Raw genomic sequence first — 18,907 nt, 5'->3', positions numbered from 1 at the left:
CACACACACTCACACAGACACACACTCACACATTCACACAGACACACACACACACTCACACCTTCACACAGACAGACACACACACACTCACACACACACATTCACACACACACACACACCCACACCCATGCCCAAACACACACACACGCACACATACAAACACTTATTTCACGCATACACATATTTCACGCATACACAAATAGATTGCAGAGTAGGTGAGGATAGATTGTGTTGGAGTGCAAAAAATGAAAAGGTTATATAGTTCATGAAGTTTGGAGATAGCACATGCTTCAGGTTGGATTTGGTGGCACTCTCCCTCAATGTCCTGAATGCTTCCAGCTTCACAGCGTGGTAAAGGTAGAGACAGCTGTTAATCTGCTGAGTTTTACTGTCAGGAGATACCAGTGCTGAGTTGAATCCTTTTCAGAAAGCTCTATCTGGGACACTTGTTAGTGACAATCAGTGTACAGGGTTCAAAAGCTTGTATATTGAGTGGAGAGAGAGAGAGAGAGAGAGAGAGAGAAAACACCCACTCAGGGCTTGTTCCCTCAGCATCTCAGTTGACCTGAGCTGCAGGGAGGGCAGATGCTGACACACACAAACACTAGGCTTGTCAGAGAACTATATTTAAATATGATCGGGGCTAATGTACTCCAGTTGTAATTTGAGTAGATCATGTCAAGGAATTCCTCCTCAGTCAGTGTCCCTTTGTTCCAGTGATTTGGATAAATATTCATCTCCACAGCATTGAGTACATAAGGCACGTTGATGCTTTGTTCATGGAACAGAATATGTAGGTCATTCATATTCCCCTGATGTCCATGTCTTTGATGGGTTTCTGCAGGTATGTGGTCACCATCTCAATGGTTTGGAATGTGGAAGGTGCAGTGATGCAAATTGTGCAGCCGTATTGGACTGTGAGCTCAAGTCACTGCAATGTGTGTTAGATACAGAGTAAAGCTCCCTCTACACTGTCCCCCATCAAACACTCCCAGGACAGGTACAGCACAGGGTTAGATACAGAGTAAAGCTCCCTCTACACTGTCCCCCCATCAAACACTCCCAGGACAGGTACAGCACGGAGTTAGATACAGAGTAAAGCTCCCTCTACACTGTCAACCATCAAACACTCCCAGGACAGGTACAGCACGGGGTTAGATACAGAGTAAAGCTCCCTCTACACTGTCCCCCATCAAACACTCCCAGGACAGGTACAGCATGGGGTTAGACACGGAGTAAAGCTCCCTCTACACTGTCCCCATCAAACACTCCCAGGACAGGTACAGCACGGGGTTAGATACAGAGTAAAGCTCCCTCTACACTGTCCCCCCATCAAACACTCCCAGGACAGGTACAGCACGGGGTTAGATACAGAGTAAAGCTCCCTCTACACTGTCCCCATCAAACACTCCCAGGACAGGTACAGCACGGGGTTAGATACAGAGTAAAGCTCCCTCTACACTGTCCCCCATCAAACACTCCCAGGACAGGTACAGCATGGGGTTAGATACTGTGTGAGAAGTAGGAGGTACCCAACCCGAGGCCAGTCAGTTTGTATGGATTACACCCGAGCAACTGACTCAATCCTTGGGGGGGAACTCGATCGGCTTAGTTGTCACCGTTAGGTTTCAACCGTCGAGCCCATCCAAAGAGACACCTCTGGGGACACCGATCCCACTTCCCTTTCCCCCCCTGCTCTTGAAATCAAAGACACGGCGGAGTCATTCTACGTCAATTTATTCAATCTTGCAAGAAAGGGTGCAGTCCCGCAGGTACACACACACACACACAATACATGATTCTGCCTTATATGCCTATGCATTTTATCATACATCTCCCTTCCCTTGTTAATTGGCTCCCGCGCCGCGTTTCCTTATCGTGAACTGCTCAGCTAGCTCTGTCCTTGGTTTCCACGCTTCCTTATCGTAAACTGCTCAGCTAGTTTCACCCTCCTACATCTCTCTTCCCTTGTTCTATCTTTGGCGCCTATTCCTCCTTTTTATGGTTCGCAGTAACTGCTTCTTTATCATACCCAACCCATGACTACTTTGACTGCGAGCAACTGACTTCATACTTGTTTTTAAGCACCTGCCCCTGCAAAGCGTTTATACAGCATATTTCACTTCTCGATTTCCCGCTCTGTCAGCCCGCTTTCTCAAAAATTGCATCAGCTTCCCCTTACAATACAGAGTAAAGCTCCCTCTACGCTGTCAGCCATCAAACACTCCCAGGACAGGTACAGCATGGGGTTAGATACAGAGTAAAGCTCCCTCTACACTGTCCCCATCAAACACTCCCAGGACAGGTACAGCACGGGGTTAGATACAGAGTAAAGCTCCCTCTACACTGTCCCCCCATCAAACACTCCCAGGACAGGTACAGCACGGGGTTAGATACAGAGTAAAGCTCCCTCTACACTGTCCCCCATCAAACACTCCCAGGACAGGTACAGCATGGGGTTAGATACAGAGTAAAGCTCCCTCTACACTGTCCCCATCAAACACTCCCAGGGCAGGTACAGCACAGGGTTAGATACAGAGTAAAGCTCCCGCTACATTGTCCCCCCATCAAACACTCCCAGGACAGGTACAGCACAGGGTTAGATACAGAGTAAAGCTCCCTCTACACTGTCCCCATCAAACACTCCCAGGACAGGTACAGCACGGGGTTAGATAAAGAGTAAAGCTCCCTCTACACTGTCCCCCATCAAACACTCCCAGGGCAGGTACAGCACAGGGTTAGATACAAAGTAAAGCTCCCTCTGCACTGTCCCCATCAAACACTCCCAGGACAGGTACAGCACGGGGTTAGATACAGACTAGAGCTCCCTCTACACTGTCCCCCCATCAAACACTCCCAGGACAGGTACAGCACGGGGTTAGATACAGAGTAAAGCTCCCTCTACACTGTCCCCCATCAAACACTCCCAGGACAGGTACAGCACGGGGTTAGATACAGAGTAAAGCTCCCTCTACACTGTCCCCCATCAAACACTCCCAGGACAGGTACAGCACAGGGTTAGATACAAAGTAAAGCTCCCTCTGCACTGTCCCCATCAAACACTCCCAGGACAGGTACAGCATGGGGTTAGATACAGAGTAAAGCTCCCTCTACACTGTCCCCCCATCAAACACTCCCAGGACAGGTGCAGCATGGGGTTAGATACTGTGTGAGAAGTAGGAGGTACCCAACCCGAGGCCAGTCAGTTTGTATGGATTACACCCGAGCAACTGACTTAATCCTTGGGGGGGAGCTCGATCGGCTTAGTTGTCACCGTTAGGTTTCAACCGTCGAGCCCATCCAAAGAGACACCTCTGGGGACACCGATCCCACTTCCCTTTCCCCCCCTGCTCTTGAAATCAAAGACACGGCGGAGTCATTCTACGTCAGTTTATTCAATCTTGCAAGAAAGGGTGCAGTCCCGCAGGTACACACACACACACAATACATGATTCTGCCTTATATGCCTACGCAGTTTATCATACATCTCCCTTCCCTTGTTAATTGGCTCCCACGCCGCGCTTCCTTATCGTGAACTGCACAGCTAGCTCTGTCCTTGGTTTCCACGCTCCCTTATCGTGAACTGCTCAGCTAGCTCTGTCCTTGGTTTCCACGCTCCCTTATCGTGAACTGCTCAGCTAGCTCTGTCCTTGGTTTCCACACTCCCTTATCGTGAACTGCTCAGCTAGCTTCACCCTCCTACATCTCTCTTCCCTTGTTCTATCTTTGGCGCCTGTTCCTCCTTTTTATGGTTCGCAGTAACTGCTTCTTTATCATACCCAACCCATGACTACTTTGACTGCGAGCAACTGACTTCATACTTGTTTTTAAGCACCTGCCCCTGCAAAGCGTTTATACAGCATATTTCACTTCTCGATTTCCCGCTCTGTCAGCCCGCTTTCTCAAAAATTGCATCAGCTTCCCCTTACAATACAGAGTAAAGCTCCCTCTACAATGTCCCCCCCATCAAACACTCCCAGGACAGGTACAGCATGGGGTTAGATACAGAGTAAAGCTCCCTCTACGCTGTCAGCCATCAAACACTCCCAGGACAGGTACAGCATGGGGTAAGATACAGAGTAAAGCTCCGTCTACGCTGTCCCCCATCAAACACTCCCAGGACAGGTACAGCACGGGGTTAGATACAGAGTAAAGCTCCCTCTACACTGTCCCCATCAAACACTCCCAGGACAGGTACAGCACAGGGTTAGATACAGAGTAAAGCTCCCTCTACACTGTCCCCCCATCAAACACTCCCAGGACAGGTACAGCATGGGGTTAGATACAGAGTAAAGCTCCCTCTACACTGTCACCCATCAAACATTCCCAGGACAGGTACAGCACGGGGTTAGATAAAAAGTTCAATTCAGGCAGTAGATCGAAAAGTCATTATCTGTATAAAGCAAGTCATTATGACACCATTGACCAGAAACATAGCTGACTGCTCATAAATGCTATGGTTACAAGAGTAGGTTAGAGGTTAGGAGTTTTGCAGCAAGTAACTCACCTCCTGAATTCCATAAGCCACAAGTCAGGAATGTGATGGGATTGTCCGGATGAGGGCAATTCTAACAACATTCAAGAAGCTCAGGACCGTGTGGGATAAAGCAGCCCAGTTTCAATATTCACTCCCTCCACCATGGACACACAGTGACAGCCATGTGTAACATCTACTGAAGGGACTGCAGCAACTCACTAAGGCATCTTCGAGAGCACCTTCCAAACACACAACCTCCACTATCTAGAACAACAGGAGCAGCAGGTACATGGGAACACCCATCCAAACCACTTACCTTCCTAACAGGATTTTGGGTGTACCTGTACCACATCAACTGCAGTGGTTTAAGAAAATGGCTCAGCATCACCTTCTCAAAGACAATTAACGATGGGTAACAGAAGGTGACCTTGGCATCAACAGCTACATATCATGAAGGAATAAAATAAACAATGGCCATGTACCTGTCCTGGGAGTGTTTGATGGGCATGATGTGGAGATGCCGGCGTTGGACTGGGGTAAACACAGTAAAAAGCCTGACAACACCAGGTTTAAGTCCAACCAATTTATTTGATAGTAAACTCACAAGCTTTCGGGTTAGCATCTTCGTCAGGTGAATGGAGAGTTCTGGCCTCAGACAGAGCATATAAAGCACAGACAGTTTACAGATTACTGATTAGAATGCGAATCTTTACACCTAACCTGCTGTTCAAGTCCTAAAGTGGCCGACAATGTGAGTGGAAGGAGCACTGATCACAGGTTACAGAGATGTGTATTGTCTCCAGACAGTACAGTAAGTGAGGTTTTGCAAACCCAGGCAAGTCATGGGGGTTACAGATAGTGCGACATGAATCCAAGATCCCGGTTGAGACCGTCCTCATGCGTACAGAACTTGGCTATCAGTCTCTGCTCAGCGACTCTACGCTGTCGTGTGTCGTGAAGGCCGCCTTGGAGAACGCTTACCCGAAGATCAGAGGCCGAATGCCCGTGACCGCTGAAGTGTTCGCCAACAGGAAGGGGACAGTCTTGCCTGGTGACTGTCGAGCGATGTTCATTCATCCGTTGTCGTAGCGTCTGCATGGTCTCCCCAGTGTACCATGCTTCGGGACATCCTTTCTTGCAACGTATCAGGTAGACAACATTGGCCCATACACGGAATAGAGAGAGGGTGACATTAAAATAGAGACAATGAAAAGGCTTTTTAGCTGTACGGAGTCACTTTATGTTCATGTTGTGAGATCACTTTCCAACATGGGAGGAGTTTAGAAGCAGAGTCATTGTCTCACCCCGCGGTCTCTGCCAGCCACTACCCTGCCCAGCCCCCTCAGCTGCACACTATTTAAAAGTCACCCTTGTCTTTCCAGGATTTTCTGAACTTGCATCTTGGCACCTTAAAGCCCCAGACTATTGGCTGAAGGGTGGTGACTTCTTTATTTCCTGAGTCAGGTGTCATCAGTCCAAGCCCAACTTCAAAACTCCACCCATTATATTACAAGATAACTCGGATATGAAGAAGGCCATTTGGCCCATTATAATCCATCCTTCCAGAGAGCTGGTAAAGTCCAGCTGTTGTAGCATACAGCCTCTCCTTCCTCTGCCGCTTTCATGAGTCACTCATTGCCAGCTGTCCTGGACAGGATACTGCAATGACTTCAACCACTGAGATGGGTCTATTGGAATACGATTAAGGAGTTTTCTGCTTTCTCTTTTGCTTCGGGTGGTTCTCCTCCTTATAGAGAGCTGTCCCTTTTGAGTTTGATGGGCCAAGCAGGGAGTCTTTTCCTTGTATTTGAGCGGGCGTGTCAGTTCCTCTGGCACTCCCGAAGGTAGACTGCCGACTGCGAGCACTCTGTGTACTGCTGTTAGAATTGTAAATCTTGAAAGTATATATTGGCCTTGGAGGGATTGCTGCTTGCTGTGCTCACGTTACCTACAACAGTGACTGCTCTTTGAAAACATTTTATTACATATAAAGTGCTTTGAAACATCCTGAAGATGCGAAGGTGCTATAGAAATGTAAGTTCTTTCTTTGTGGCCACGATTCTGGCTTTGGGCGACTGTATAAAGTGAGTGATATCTGATTCTCTGATCTTCATTTCATTGGAAATGAATATTAGGAAAAGCGCGCAGTCCGATAGCTCCCATTTCACATCTTGCCCGATATCTGTCGCAAAATGACCTTTCGCTTGTCCAACCTTCCAAGAATGAATGGTTATTAAAGAGGAGGCTCTGAGAGCAAAGAACAAGGAACAACACAGCACGGGAAACAGGCCCTTCGGCCCAACGAGCCCACGCCACCATTTTAACATTGTGAGTCCCCTCTTCCACCCATGATGACCCTTGTCTACACTTATGGCACTCCACATTGGAAACCAGATTGAGGGGAGACTAATTTAGGGACAATTTATTACACCAATCAGCCTAAGAGCACATCTTTGGGGTGTGGGAGGAAACCGGAGCACCCGGAGAAAAACCCACGCCAGCACGGGGAGAATGCGCAAACTCCCACAGACACCGACCCAAATCCATGTATCTGCACAGCAAACAGTGATAGTCACTGAGCTGTCGTCTTGCCTGTCCAGTTTAAGCGTACACTAACGATGTGAAGCACTAGGCTACTCTCGAAACATCCAAGAGCAGCCCTCGCACGACCCACCGCGTGTATGTCCCTCGTTGGACAACAAGGCGGACCGAAGCGCCTGTGGATTAAAAGAGAAAAACATCAATAACATCCACATCTTATGCAAACATTCATGGATTTTGTCAAGAAAGGGGGCCCTTACACGCTGCACTGCCCAGGAAGTACAGGCAGCGGGGCTGGAAGGGTTAAAACACACCTGTGGGAAATGTTTGTGACTCCTCCCACAAGGTGTGACAGCTCCGCCAACGTTCCAGTGACTACATTCACCAGCCTCTATCCGAGAGATTGTGTAGCAAGCTGGACCCGACGACCCGAAGCTAACTTCCGACAAGCTTCTGTCTCGTCGCTGGCAAACGGCAAAGCAAGTCCCTTCTCTCCGACTCTGAGCTCCAGCATCTCTTTTGAAGAAGTCAGCTGTGGGTGACCCATAGCTGGGAAAGGTTCCTCTCGGTTGGTGTCGGGCGTGGGATCCAGGGCTAAATGGCCTACTCCTGCTCCTATTTCTTATGTTCTTATTGGGTGATTCTTTAACTGGACATCATTAGCTCAAATTCTGGAATACTTGGCCATTCACGCCCCACTACCAATGAGAACATAGAATTGGCCAAATCTCCCTTCACTGCAGCGGGACTGGAGAATCCCAGTGCGGGCGAGGTTGGAAAACCTCAGCCTGAAGTGTTTTATTTGCTTTAGCCAGCGTTGCTATATATTTATCGCTTTCTTCTGGTGGGATCTGGGTTTTCCACCTAGCGAAGCCAATTTACTTTTGATATTCGCTAATCGAGACTTTGTGATTGTACCAAATCTCTACATTTTCCGTTAATATCTTCAACTCAGCCCAGTGCTGGAGCCGTCAGGCTGGGCTTTCTATTTTGTGGATGAAGGTCATTGTTGGATTGTATCGGAAAATAACAATCTCAAAGCTACGGAAGAGGCTCAGAGGGTGAAAACCAGCCAACTGCGAGACTTCAAAGCTATGTTTTGCTTTGATGACAAGTTAGAACGTAACTATATTTTTCAACCAACCTCAACAGAAACGAAAACAGAAGCACAGAACAAGAAGCAGGGAGATTTATAAAGTTCAATTACATAGATTTAGCTCATTGGGTGGTGTAAAATTTATTTGGAAGCTGCAAGGATGTGTTAGTCATCCTTGGCAATACAAAGAAGGTGAGCTGTATGCACTCGTTGGTGTTCCTGAGTACTAGATAAACTTCTTTGTTTAAATTCACTACACAACTTGCAAGGAGCCAGCAGAAACCCTACAGTGCAGAAGGAGGCTATTTGGCCCAGCGAGTCTGCACTGGCCACAATCCCACCCAGGCCCCATCCCTATAATATTTACCCTGCCAATACCCCCAGTAGTAAAGGGCAATTTAGCATGGCCAATCTTTGGACTGGGGGAGGAAGGCTAAGCAGACATGGGGAGGATGTGCGAACTCCACACTAACAGTGACCCAAGGCTGGAATTGAACCCGGGTCCCTGGTGCTGCCAGACAGCAATGCTAACCACCGTGCCACCATGCCACCCCAAATAACTTGAGAAATGCTGACTGTTTAATTTTCCTGGTGTCCCTGAGAGCTGTGCGTCCAGGAAAAGAAGTTGCTTGATTGTGTACTCGAACAGACGCCAGAGTGTGGTGACGAAGGGATTTTCACAATAACTTCATTGCAGTGTTAGAACATAGAACATTCCAGCGCAGTACAGGCCCTTCGGCCCTCGATGTTGCGCCGACCAGTGGAACCAACCTAATGACCCTCTAACCTAAACTATTCCAATGTTATCCATATGCCTATCCACTGACCATTTGAACGCCCTCAAAGTTGGCGAGTCCACAACTGCTGTAGGCAGGGCCCTTACTACCCTCTGAGTAAAGAACCTACCTCTGACATCCGTCCTATAATTACCACCCCTCAATTTAAAGCTATGTCCCCTCGTGTTAATGTAAGTCTACTTGTGACACTGATAAATAAACTTTAAAACTTAGCAGAGGTAGGGGAAACTAGGAGCAAGCGATGGCTTAGATGTACTGTCACTGTCACTGAGCTAGGAATCCAGGGTTCCTGGCTGGAAACCCAGGTTCGAATCTCACCTCGGCATGCAATGAAATTTGAATTTGATAGAAATGTGGAAGTTGAATGGCAAACATGAAACCATTGTCATTTTTGGGTCACTCATGCCTTTTACCTAGTACATAAGAACACAAGAACATAAGAAATAGGAGCAGGAGTAGGCCACCTAGCCCTTCGAGCCTGCCCCACCATTCAATAAGATCATGGCTGATCTGTCGCTGCTCAGTTCCACTTTCCCGCCCTCTCCCCATAACCCTTAATCCCCTCTCTTATCAAAAACCCATCAACCCGTGTCTTAAAAATATTTAGCGAGGCAGCCTCCACCACTTCAACAGGCAGAGAATTCCAGAGATTCACCACCCTTTGAGTGAAGAAGTTCCTCCTCAACTCCGTTCTAAACAGCCCCCCTTTTATCTTGAGGCTGTGCCCCCTAGTCCTACTGTCCTTTCTGAGCGGGAAGAGTCTCTCCACCTCTATCCTGTCCATCCCATTCATCATCTTATACGTCTCAATGAGATCTCCCCTCATTCTTCTAAACTCTAACGAGTACAAGCCCAGTTTATTCAGCCTCTCCTCATAGCTCAACCCCCTCAACTCTGGTATCAGCCTAGTAAACCTCCTCTGCACTCCCTCCAAGGACAAAATATCTTTGCGCAGGTGCGGCGCCCAAAACTGCACACAGTACTCCAGCTGCGGCCTCACCAATGCCCTATACAGCTGCAGCAAGACCTCCCTACTTTTATATTCAATCCCCCTCGCTATGAAGGCCAGCATCCCATTCGCCTTCCTGACCACCTGCTGCACCTGCAAGCTGGGTTTTTGCGACTCATGCACAAGGACCCCGAGGTCCCTCTGCACCGTCGCCTGCTGCAGTTTTTCGCCCCGTAAGTAATAGTCCTTCCTACCATTCTTCCTACCAAAGTGGACCACCTCACACTTGCCAACATTAAATTCCATTTGCCATTTCCTGGCCCATTCGCCCAGCCTATCTAGATCCCTCTGCAGACTTTCCACACCCTCCGCACAATTTGCTTTTCCACTTATCTTTGTGTCATCAGCAAATGTGCGGGTTAGGTTGATTGGCCATGCTAAGAAATTGCCCCTTAGTGTCCAGGGATGCGAAGGTTACAGGGATTAGTGGGTATAATATGTAGGGATATGAGGGTAGGGCCTGGGTGGGATTGTGTTCGGTGCAGACTCGATGGGCCAAAGGGCCTCTTTCTGCTCTGTAGGGTTCTATGATGATCTATGAACAGTCTCCCTAAGAGCATTGTCGGTATATCAATTCAAGTTGTTTGAGAAGACAGCTGACCAACACTTTCTCCAACCACCTGGAGAAACAGACGATAAATGTCAGTCTGGCCAACCATATGCACATATCATAACAGACTGTCCAGGTTCTTAGGCAATGCTAGTTTGTTATTATATTAAGCTAGTTATCTAGAGGATAATCTGCGCCAGTATATTGTTAACAATATTGAAACTAACTATTGTCAACTCTTTGAAGATGTTTAATAGAAAAGTGTTGCGGGCTTTGATGTCCAGTTTTTTAATTGATCACAACTTTATCCTTCAAGTAACCAGACCAAGACACGGAGCTCCCTTAAGCAGTTGTTTAATCAAGTTACGTAGCTCAGAAACTGGCAGGTCACAGCCTGTAACTAACCAGAATGCAGAATTCAGAGATACATACGCAATTATAGTTTCAAATTTGATTACAATTAGCATCTACCAATCTCAATCACCTTACACTTGCTTCCTTATAATGTTGAATTAGTGTGAAGACTTGATACATTGTATTTACAAGCTATGTTCTGTATCTGTCTATTTCCAAATCAGGGTGGCATGTGGCTCAGGGGGGATCTTGCATTCCCATGAGGATCACTGTACCTCTCTCCCCTCCCACAGCTTAGAGGCGCACAGGCATCGCCCAGCCGCCCACTTACAAATTCAAACCCCGTCAGCGCCGCACTTGTGAGCGCTGGTCGTGAATGCAACTGTCCAAATTCCTTAAACTAAACGAGTCATCAATGGCCACTGGGTGTCGGAGTTACATTCTATCCAAAGGCATTCGATACAGGACTCTCAGTTGTAGAAACTAGTCTTTAGCAAAGTTGACAGAGTCTCAGGGCTGTTCCAGCTCCCATTCGAAAAGCAGGATAGGCTGTCTGTGTATTTATATTTGTAAATTTGTGGATTAGGGTCATTGTGTCTGTCACACTGTAAAACGACAAGCTCCGATTGTCCAGAAACATTCCAATCCTGTTGTAGCTCACGCTTGGTACGTCAGATTCGACTCCATTCTCAAAGATTAAGAAAGTATCGCGTGGTGTTAGGTGCAAATCTAAACACCAGGACTGGTTATACCTACCCAGCGCAGAGGAAAGGCTAATGCCTTTTCTTTCAATATCAGAGTGTGTGATGCCCACGCAAATATGGTCACTCCTCTGATTTTTGAACAATTCAAATTCAAAATATCTACGACTGAAGTTGCCGAACCAGACAGAGTCACACAGGATTTGTGGTTGCCTATCAAATCTGTCTGGGTGATCAGGGTAATTTATTGGTGTTGAATACCACACTGCCTGATACCTGTTAGAGAAGTGAAGACAGCCATTTGCAGAGTTTAAATTGAATCGGAGTCTTCCAGCATCTGTGAAGACAATGAAAGAAAGGAAATCCCTTTGTTACAACACGTGTTTGAAAAGACAGATTGGAGTCGCTATTCCTCTTAGGCTCCCCTCGCGAGGGGGCATGGGTTTAGGATAAGGGGCAGGAGGGGATTTGAGAAAAACTGTATCACTCAGATCAAAGAATCAAAGAACAACACAGCACGGGAAACAGGCCCTTCGGCCCAACGAGCCCGAGCCGCCATCTTAACAATGTGTTTTTCCTCCTCCACCCTTGACCCATGTCTATGCTTATGGTACCCCCATCGGAAACCAGATTGAGGGGAGACTAATTTAGGGACAATTTGTTACACCAGCCTAAGAGCACATCCTTGGGGTGTGGGAGGAAACCGGAGCACCCAGAGGAAACCCGCACAGACATGAGAAGAATGTGCAAACTCCACACAGACAGCGACCCGAGCCGGGAATCGAACCCGGGACCCGAGAGCTGTGAAGTAGCCGTGCTAACCCACTGTGCTACCGTGTCGCCCAACACTTAACACTCAGAGCATTCATAGCAAAGTGGATGAATTAGTTACACAAACAGTTGTAAACGGGAATGATATAACCGGGATTATGGATACGTGGTTGCAGGGTGACCAGGGATGGGAACTGAACTTCCAAGAGCATTCAGAATTTAGGAAGGATAGACAAAAAAGGTAAAGGCAGTGGAATTACATTGCTGGTTAAAGAGACAATTAACATCACACTGAGGAAGGATATTCACTCCAACAGTGTGGAATCTGTGTGGGTAGAGCTGAGAAATACCGAGGGGCAAAAAGCACGAGTAGGGGTTGTCTATGGACCCCTAAGCTGGTGATTTTGGAGATGGCATTTAACAGGAAATTAGAGATGCACGTGAAAAGGGAAGATCTGTACTTGTGGGCGATGTTAATCTGCGTACGGGTTGGGCAAATCAAATTAGCCGCAACATCGTCGAGGAGGAATTCCTGGATGGTTTTCTGGACCAGTACACTGGGGAAGCACCTAGCGAGCAAGCCATCCTAGACTGGGTATTGTGTAATGAGAAAGGAATAATTGGCAATGTCGTTGTGTGAGATCCCTGTACTCTCTGGAATGCATTAAAATGAGAAGCCATCTCATTGAAACCTATAAAATTTCCCGGCCAGAGATTCTAGAATGAATAGTCTCAGTTTAAGGGTTTGACGGTTGAAGACTGGGGTGAGGAAAAGGAAGACTTGTATTTATAATGCACTTTTCTTCAAGAGTCTAACAGCCGATGAAGTCACTTTTGAAGTGTAGTCAGTGTTGTAATGTAGGAAATGTTGAGGGATCTTGGGATAATTATTCACAGATCCTTGAAGACAGCCAAACAAGTGAATAGGATATTAAGAAGGCATATGGAGACACTTGCTTTTATCAGTTGTGGCATAGACTATATGAGTGAGGAAGTAATGTTGGAGCTGTATAGAACATTGGTTAGGTCACAGCTGGAGCACTGTGTACGGTTCCAGTTATCTCACTATAGGAAAAGTGTGAGCAACTAGAGGGTGTAAAGAGGGCATTCACCAGGATGTTGCCTGGGATGGAGTGTTTGAGCTTTAAAGGAGAGAATCGATAGGCTTGGATTGTTTTCTTTAGATGTGGAGATGCTGGCGTAAGACTGGGGTAAACACAGTAAGAATTCTCTCAACACCAGGTTGAAGTCGAACAGGTTTATTTGGTAGCAAACGCCACTAGCTTTCGGAGCGCTGCTCCTTCGTCAGGTGAGTGGAGAGCAGCGCTTTGAAAGCTGGTGGCATTTGCTACCAAGTAAACCTGTTGGACTTGAACCTGGTGTTGTGAGCCTTCTTATTATTTTCTTTAGAGCAGTGATGGCTGAGGGTGGGGAATGTGACTGAGGCGTATAAGACTAGGAGAGGTTTGGACAGGGTGAATAGGAAGCAGCCATTCCCCTCGGTTGAGAGGTCAATCATGAGGGGGATAGGGTGAGGGACAGGAGATTCAGAGGAGGTTTGAGAGAAAGGTTTTTCACTCAGAGGGTGATGGGAGTCTGGAATGTGCTCTCTGGGAAGGTAGTGGAGGCTGGAAAATTTACAACCTATGAAAAAATATTTGGATGAGCACTTGAAACATCATAACATTCAAGGATATGGGACAAGGGCTGGAAAATGGGATTAGTGTGACTTTAGTGGTAGTTATTGCTGGTGCTGACCAGATTTGAGAACATGGGGATGATTTGAGTGAGCTACCAAACATGGTATCAAATTCGATCCAAATCAGAACTATTGATGTCAGCTTCTCAAGCCTTTTGGCTAAGATCAAGTGTAGTGTTAGGTTATATTTCAACTTCATTTGAAGCAATTTTTAAAAGTGGCATCTCGGCCAAAGATGCAAATGAGATCAAGCCTTGGAGGAGGAGCTATGCCTGCTCCAATCAGCTTGGATCCTGTAGGTCAAGCCCAAGACAGGAGATGAGAGCCCTGTCTTGCCAACTTGGATTGGGAATGTCTCAACTTGTTGAACAAACAACAAAGAACAAAGAACAACCCAGCACGGGAAACAGGCCCAACGACTCTGAATTGGATTTGATTGGAATAAAAACAAAAAAAAAAATTAGTACTATTGATGTCAAGTTGAAATTGAGAGCACTGAGTGCACACAAAATCAAAAATGTTATCAAGATGTTCGGGTAGGGTAGTACCACAGGGCGGGCCTAACTGTTTGTGCTCGAGCCTGGAGTTTTGTACCTCCCACCACCAGGGAACGGTTGCTGTGTTTGCCATTCGAGGGACCATGCGATTTGGCCAGCAGGAAAATCTGGATCATTTTGGCCACTTAATTCCACAACAGCTTCTTCCAGTCGTTCCGACAGTCCGCAATTCAGACTGAGTTGAACCAGGAAGTGGAAGTGTTGCTCCAAAGCACTTCCTGTGAACTATTTGCGGATTTGGCAAATCGAACAGAATGTAAACCATCATTGAACAAAACACAGCACTGGTCAGGAACACTTACACTGTAAGTAATATGTTCTAGAGACGGTCTTGGGTATGTTCTTGATTTGAGTGGCTGTACAAAGTAAACACAATAAGACAAAAATCAGTGAGATCCTACAGGTAGCTGCAGGCACACATTTCTATTTTATTTAACATCTCATTAAACACATTAAATAGATCAATAAGGAGAGATATCAATAGAATAATTTGCTCTGAGGGTTGAAGTTACTCCCTGGGTAAAGACCAGGAGGTAGTGAGGGGAAATCTCTTTGGGTCCAGAATCGGAACTGCCCAGGACTGACCCAAAATTAGGCCCATTTCCAATTATTTAGCCAAGCTTCCAGATGCTTATTGTCGCTTGACCAGCTGTTCACCTATCCCTGAAAGCCAAAACTTCAAGTTGCTCGTCTCTCAGTGATGGGCAGGGGCAGACTTAGTAAAAACCGTAGAACCCTACAGTGCAGAAAGAGGCCCTTCGGCCCATTGAGTCTGCACTGACCACAATCCCACCCTGACCCTACCCATTTACCCACTAATCCCTCTAACCTACACATCCCAGGACACTAAGGGGCAATTTTAGCACGGCCAATCCACCTAACTCGCACATCTTTGGACTGTGAGAGGAAACCAGAGCACCCGGAGGGTACCCAGACAGACACAAGGAGAATGTGCAAACTCCACACAGACAGTGACCCAAACTGGGATTCGAACCCAGGTCCCTAGAGCTGTGAAGCAGCAGTGCTAACCCACTGTGCTACCGTGCCGTAGTAATTCAGCTTTGCCCAGTTTCCCATCACCAGAAGCCTTTTATTGGAAGCCAAAGGAAGCGCTGTGCCTGTGCCTTACAGCTGGTAAGACTGTACCCCGGGGCCTCCCAACAACGGTCTGGGTTTGAGCAACAGGTTTTAACACCCCCCCATTGATCCCATCCCATTGGGCAAGCCTCCACTCACTCGATAAGGGGGTTTGTACACCATGAAGCCCATGGGGAGATCTATCAATGAACCTCTCTTTGAGGTTCTACCCTAGACTTTAACCTTGTAAGAGACTGGCCCTGCTTGCTCCATAATGATCCCAGGGATCCGTTTGGGATCACGTCCGAAGAGCCAGACCACCCGTTTTAAATGTTCTTTCTGCCCTTGCAGAATCGGAATTTCTCTTCTAACTTTAGTGGCATTTTCTTTTAGTGCTGCGCCAGGATTTGTCTACAGTGAGAAGCCAAAGCAGAGAAAAGCGAAGGTGTTGAAGATAATCCCATCAATGTTACTGTACATCAAGTCTTTTGCTGGGATGCACAAACTCTGTGTAGAGAATCAGCCCAGGCAGCATGGTGGTTAGCACTGCTGCCTCACTCTGCCAGGGACCTGGGTTCAATTCCAGCCTTGGGTCACTGTCTACGTGGGGTTTTCACTTTCTCCCCGTGTCTGTGTGGACTCCCACAGTCCAAAGGTGTGCGAGTCGGGCTGATTGACCATGCTAAATTGAACTTGGTGTCAGGGGGATTAGCAAGTGTGAGGTTATGGGAATAGGGCCTGGATGGGACTGTTGTCAGTACAGGCCCGATGGGCCAAATGGCCTCCTTCTGCACTGTGGGGATTCTACAATAACACAGGCCAGACCACAGCTATCTTTTACAAACCAGATCTTATCCATGGAATTGTCACTTCCTGTCATAACATCCCTCCCCCCCCACTTCAGTCCACTTCCCCCTCAGTGTCCCCACGGTGAGAAGTTCCTTCCTGTTGTTTAGCGATTGGTCTGAGGTCTGTTGAAGGTGGGGCTGGGTCAGACAGTGCAAACCGAGAGGGGGACCCGTGTTTCCGGAGGGAGTGTCGCAGGGTCAGCGACGCGGGTTCCTCCTCAACCTCCACTTCAGTCTGGACGTCCACTTCCTCAGCTCCCATCTCCGAGTCTGTGTCTTCAAACTTCAGACTGTGCCTTCAGACAGGGAAGCACGGTAGCACAGTGGGTTAGCACTGCTGCTTCACAGCTCCAGGGTCCTGGGTTCGATTCCCGGCTCGGGTCACTGTCTGTGTGGAGTTTGCACATTCTCCTCGTGTCTGCGTGGGTTTCCTCCGGGCACTCTGGTTTCCTTCCAAAGGTGTGCGGGTTAGGTTGATTGGCCGTGCTAAGAAATTGCCCCTTAGTGTCCAGGGATGCGTAGGTTAGAGGGGATTAGTGGGTATAATATGTAGGGATATGGGGGTAGGGCCTGGGTGGGATTGTGTTCAGTGCAGACTCGATGGGCTGAAGGGCCTCTTTCTGCACTGTAGGGTTCTATGATTCTATCCAGAGGGACAATGTGGAGTCAGCTTCGAGCTGAGGACTGATACTGAAAGTGGCCATCTCCATGGCCACTTGTGAGACCTGCTCAGGTGTGGAATCCCTGCCCCTGAGATAGTCCAGGTGTTCCTTTACAGCGATCCACCTGCACCTCTCTGGAATATGTTTTCTCTTGCATTGTCATGGCCTTTCTTTGGCTACCTGGTGGTGATATTAGGGCTCCAATATCGTGAGGGCCCTTTAACATTTGGTTTACACAAGCTCTCTCATTGAGGACTGATTACAGGAGGTGCCTCCCCCCCCACCACCCTCGCTGGAGGATATTGTTGCCTGCCCCCCGCTCCCCCATAGCTCAGGGACCCCTTCTACAGCGATCTCCAGCAATAAAACTATTCCAATGGCTTCTTTAAAGTCCAAATTGGGCGCTGCCAACCGCCTCTTCTGAGTTGTTCAGGCCACATACCAATCACAGTCACTTCATTGCAGTGTTAATGTAAGCTTACTGTGACACTAATAAATAAACCTTACTTGAAGCTTTATAAATTTTAGGAACCTGATTGAGTTATTTGTTACAATAAATAGTACACAAATCAAAAGCTGACAAGTTGATTTGCAATTTGTGCTGTTAATATGACTGTATAACGTTCTGTTGGGGAAATCGGTCAGTATTGGTGTATTGGTGAATTACCTTCTCATACTGGTCGCCTTCTTGCCCTACCAGGATTCATATTTTTCTTTAGTTTCCAAAATCTCTATTAAGTTGTCATTAAACTGCGATCACCCAGTCTCCCATCCCGTCTCCCTTGTTAACTGATACTGTCTGGTTCTCCCTCAAAACTGCATCATCACCTCTCTCCTCCCTTGACCACTCCATTCTTGCCAACTACTGCTCCATCTCCAATTTCCCTTTCGTCCCTCAGGTGTACAAACATTGTCCTTTCCCAAATCCCAGAACTCCGCGCTTGGATCCCTCGTATCAGTGCCTGTTTCACCGTGCTGACGCAGCTCTTAACAAAGTAACACAGGGCATCCTATGTGATTGTGACAAAGGTAAACTTTCCCTTCTCGTACTTCTCAACCTGTCTGAAAGTTTTTGACTTGCCTGATTACACCATCACCCTCCAACACCTCTTGCCCTGTTGTCCAGTTGGCTTACCTGGCTCCATTCATGTCTTCCAATCATGTGCCTTCTTTAAATGGCTTCAGTCATTGCTGAGAACATTGCCATTTCTTCCTTCCGTCTCTTTGCCTTGATACCTTTCTCTCCTTTAAGACACTCTGCAAAATCTACCTTTCGTTCAAGATTTGGTATCTGACCTAATATCTGTTGATGATGTCTCAGAACCATATTTTCAGCCTCTCCGGGGCAGCTGCTGTCTGCAGCAGAGGGACACTGTTCATACCCAGAGTTTGCCTTAATGTGTTAGCAATACTGGGAGCAGCAGGGCCAATTTTAACCCAGTCTCACACTGAAGACAGCATGTGTGAGGTTGGCAAGGAGGATCTGTCTTGTGCCTCTGGTCTAATGAAGCCAGCAAGTAAAAGCCCCGTTTCAATAGAGTTTCAGTGAAGAACCTGTTGATTTGGAACATATAACAACTGACAAGTCACATCTGGACTTAGTGTAGAATCAAAAATACTTACAAAATATGAACTCTTCACTATTCTTCACCTTTGGATGTTCTACACAAAGCAAACATAGTGAGGAGAAATCATTGAAGGCTAATTTCCACAGTGATCTTCAGCAAGTTACATTGTTCCATTTACTTCATTTATCATTTCAATACTG

This window comes from Carcharhinus amblyrhynchos, chromosome 21 (assembly GCF_965287045.1).
Source record: "Carcharhinus amblyrhynchos chromosome 21, sCarAmb.v2.hapA, whole genome shotgun sequence".
Lineage (NCBI taxonomy): Eukaryota > Metazoa > Chordata > Chondrichthyes > Carcharhiniformes > Carcharhinidae > Carcharhinus > Carcharhinus amblyrhynchos.
Note: the sequence above shows the minus strand (reverse complement) of the source record.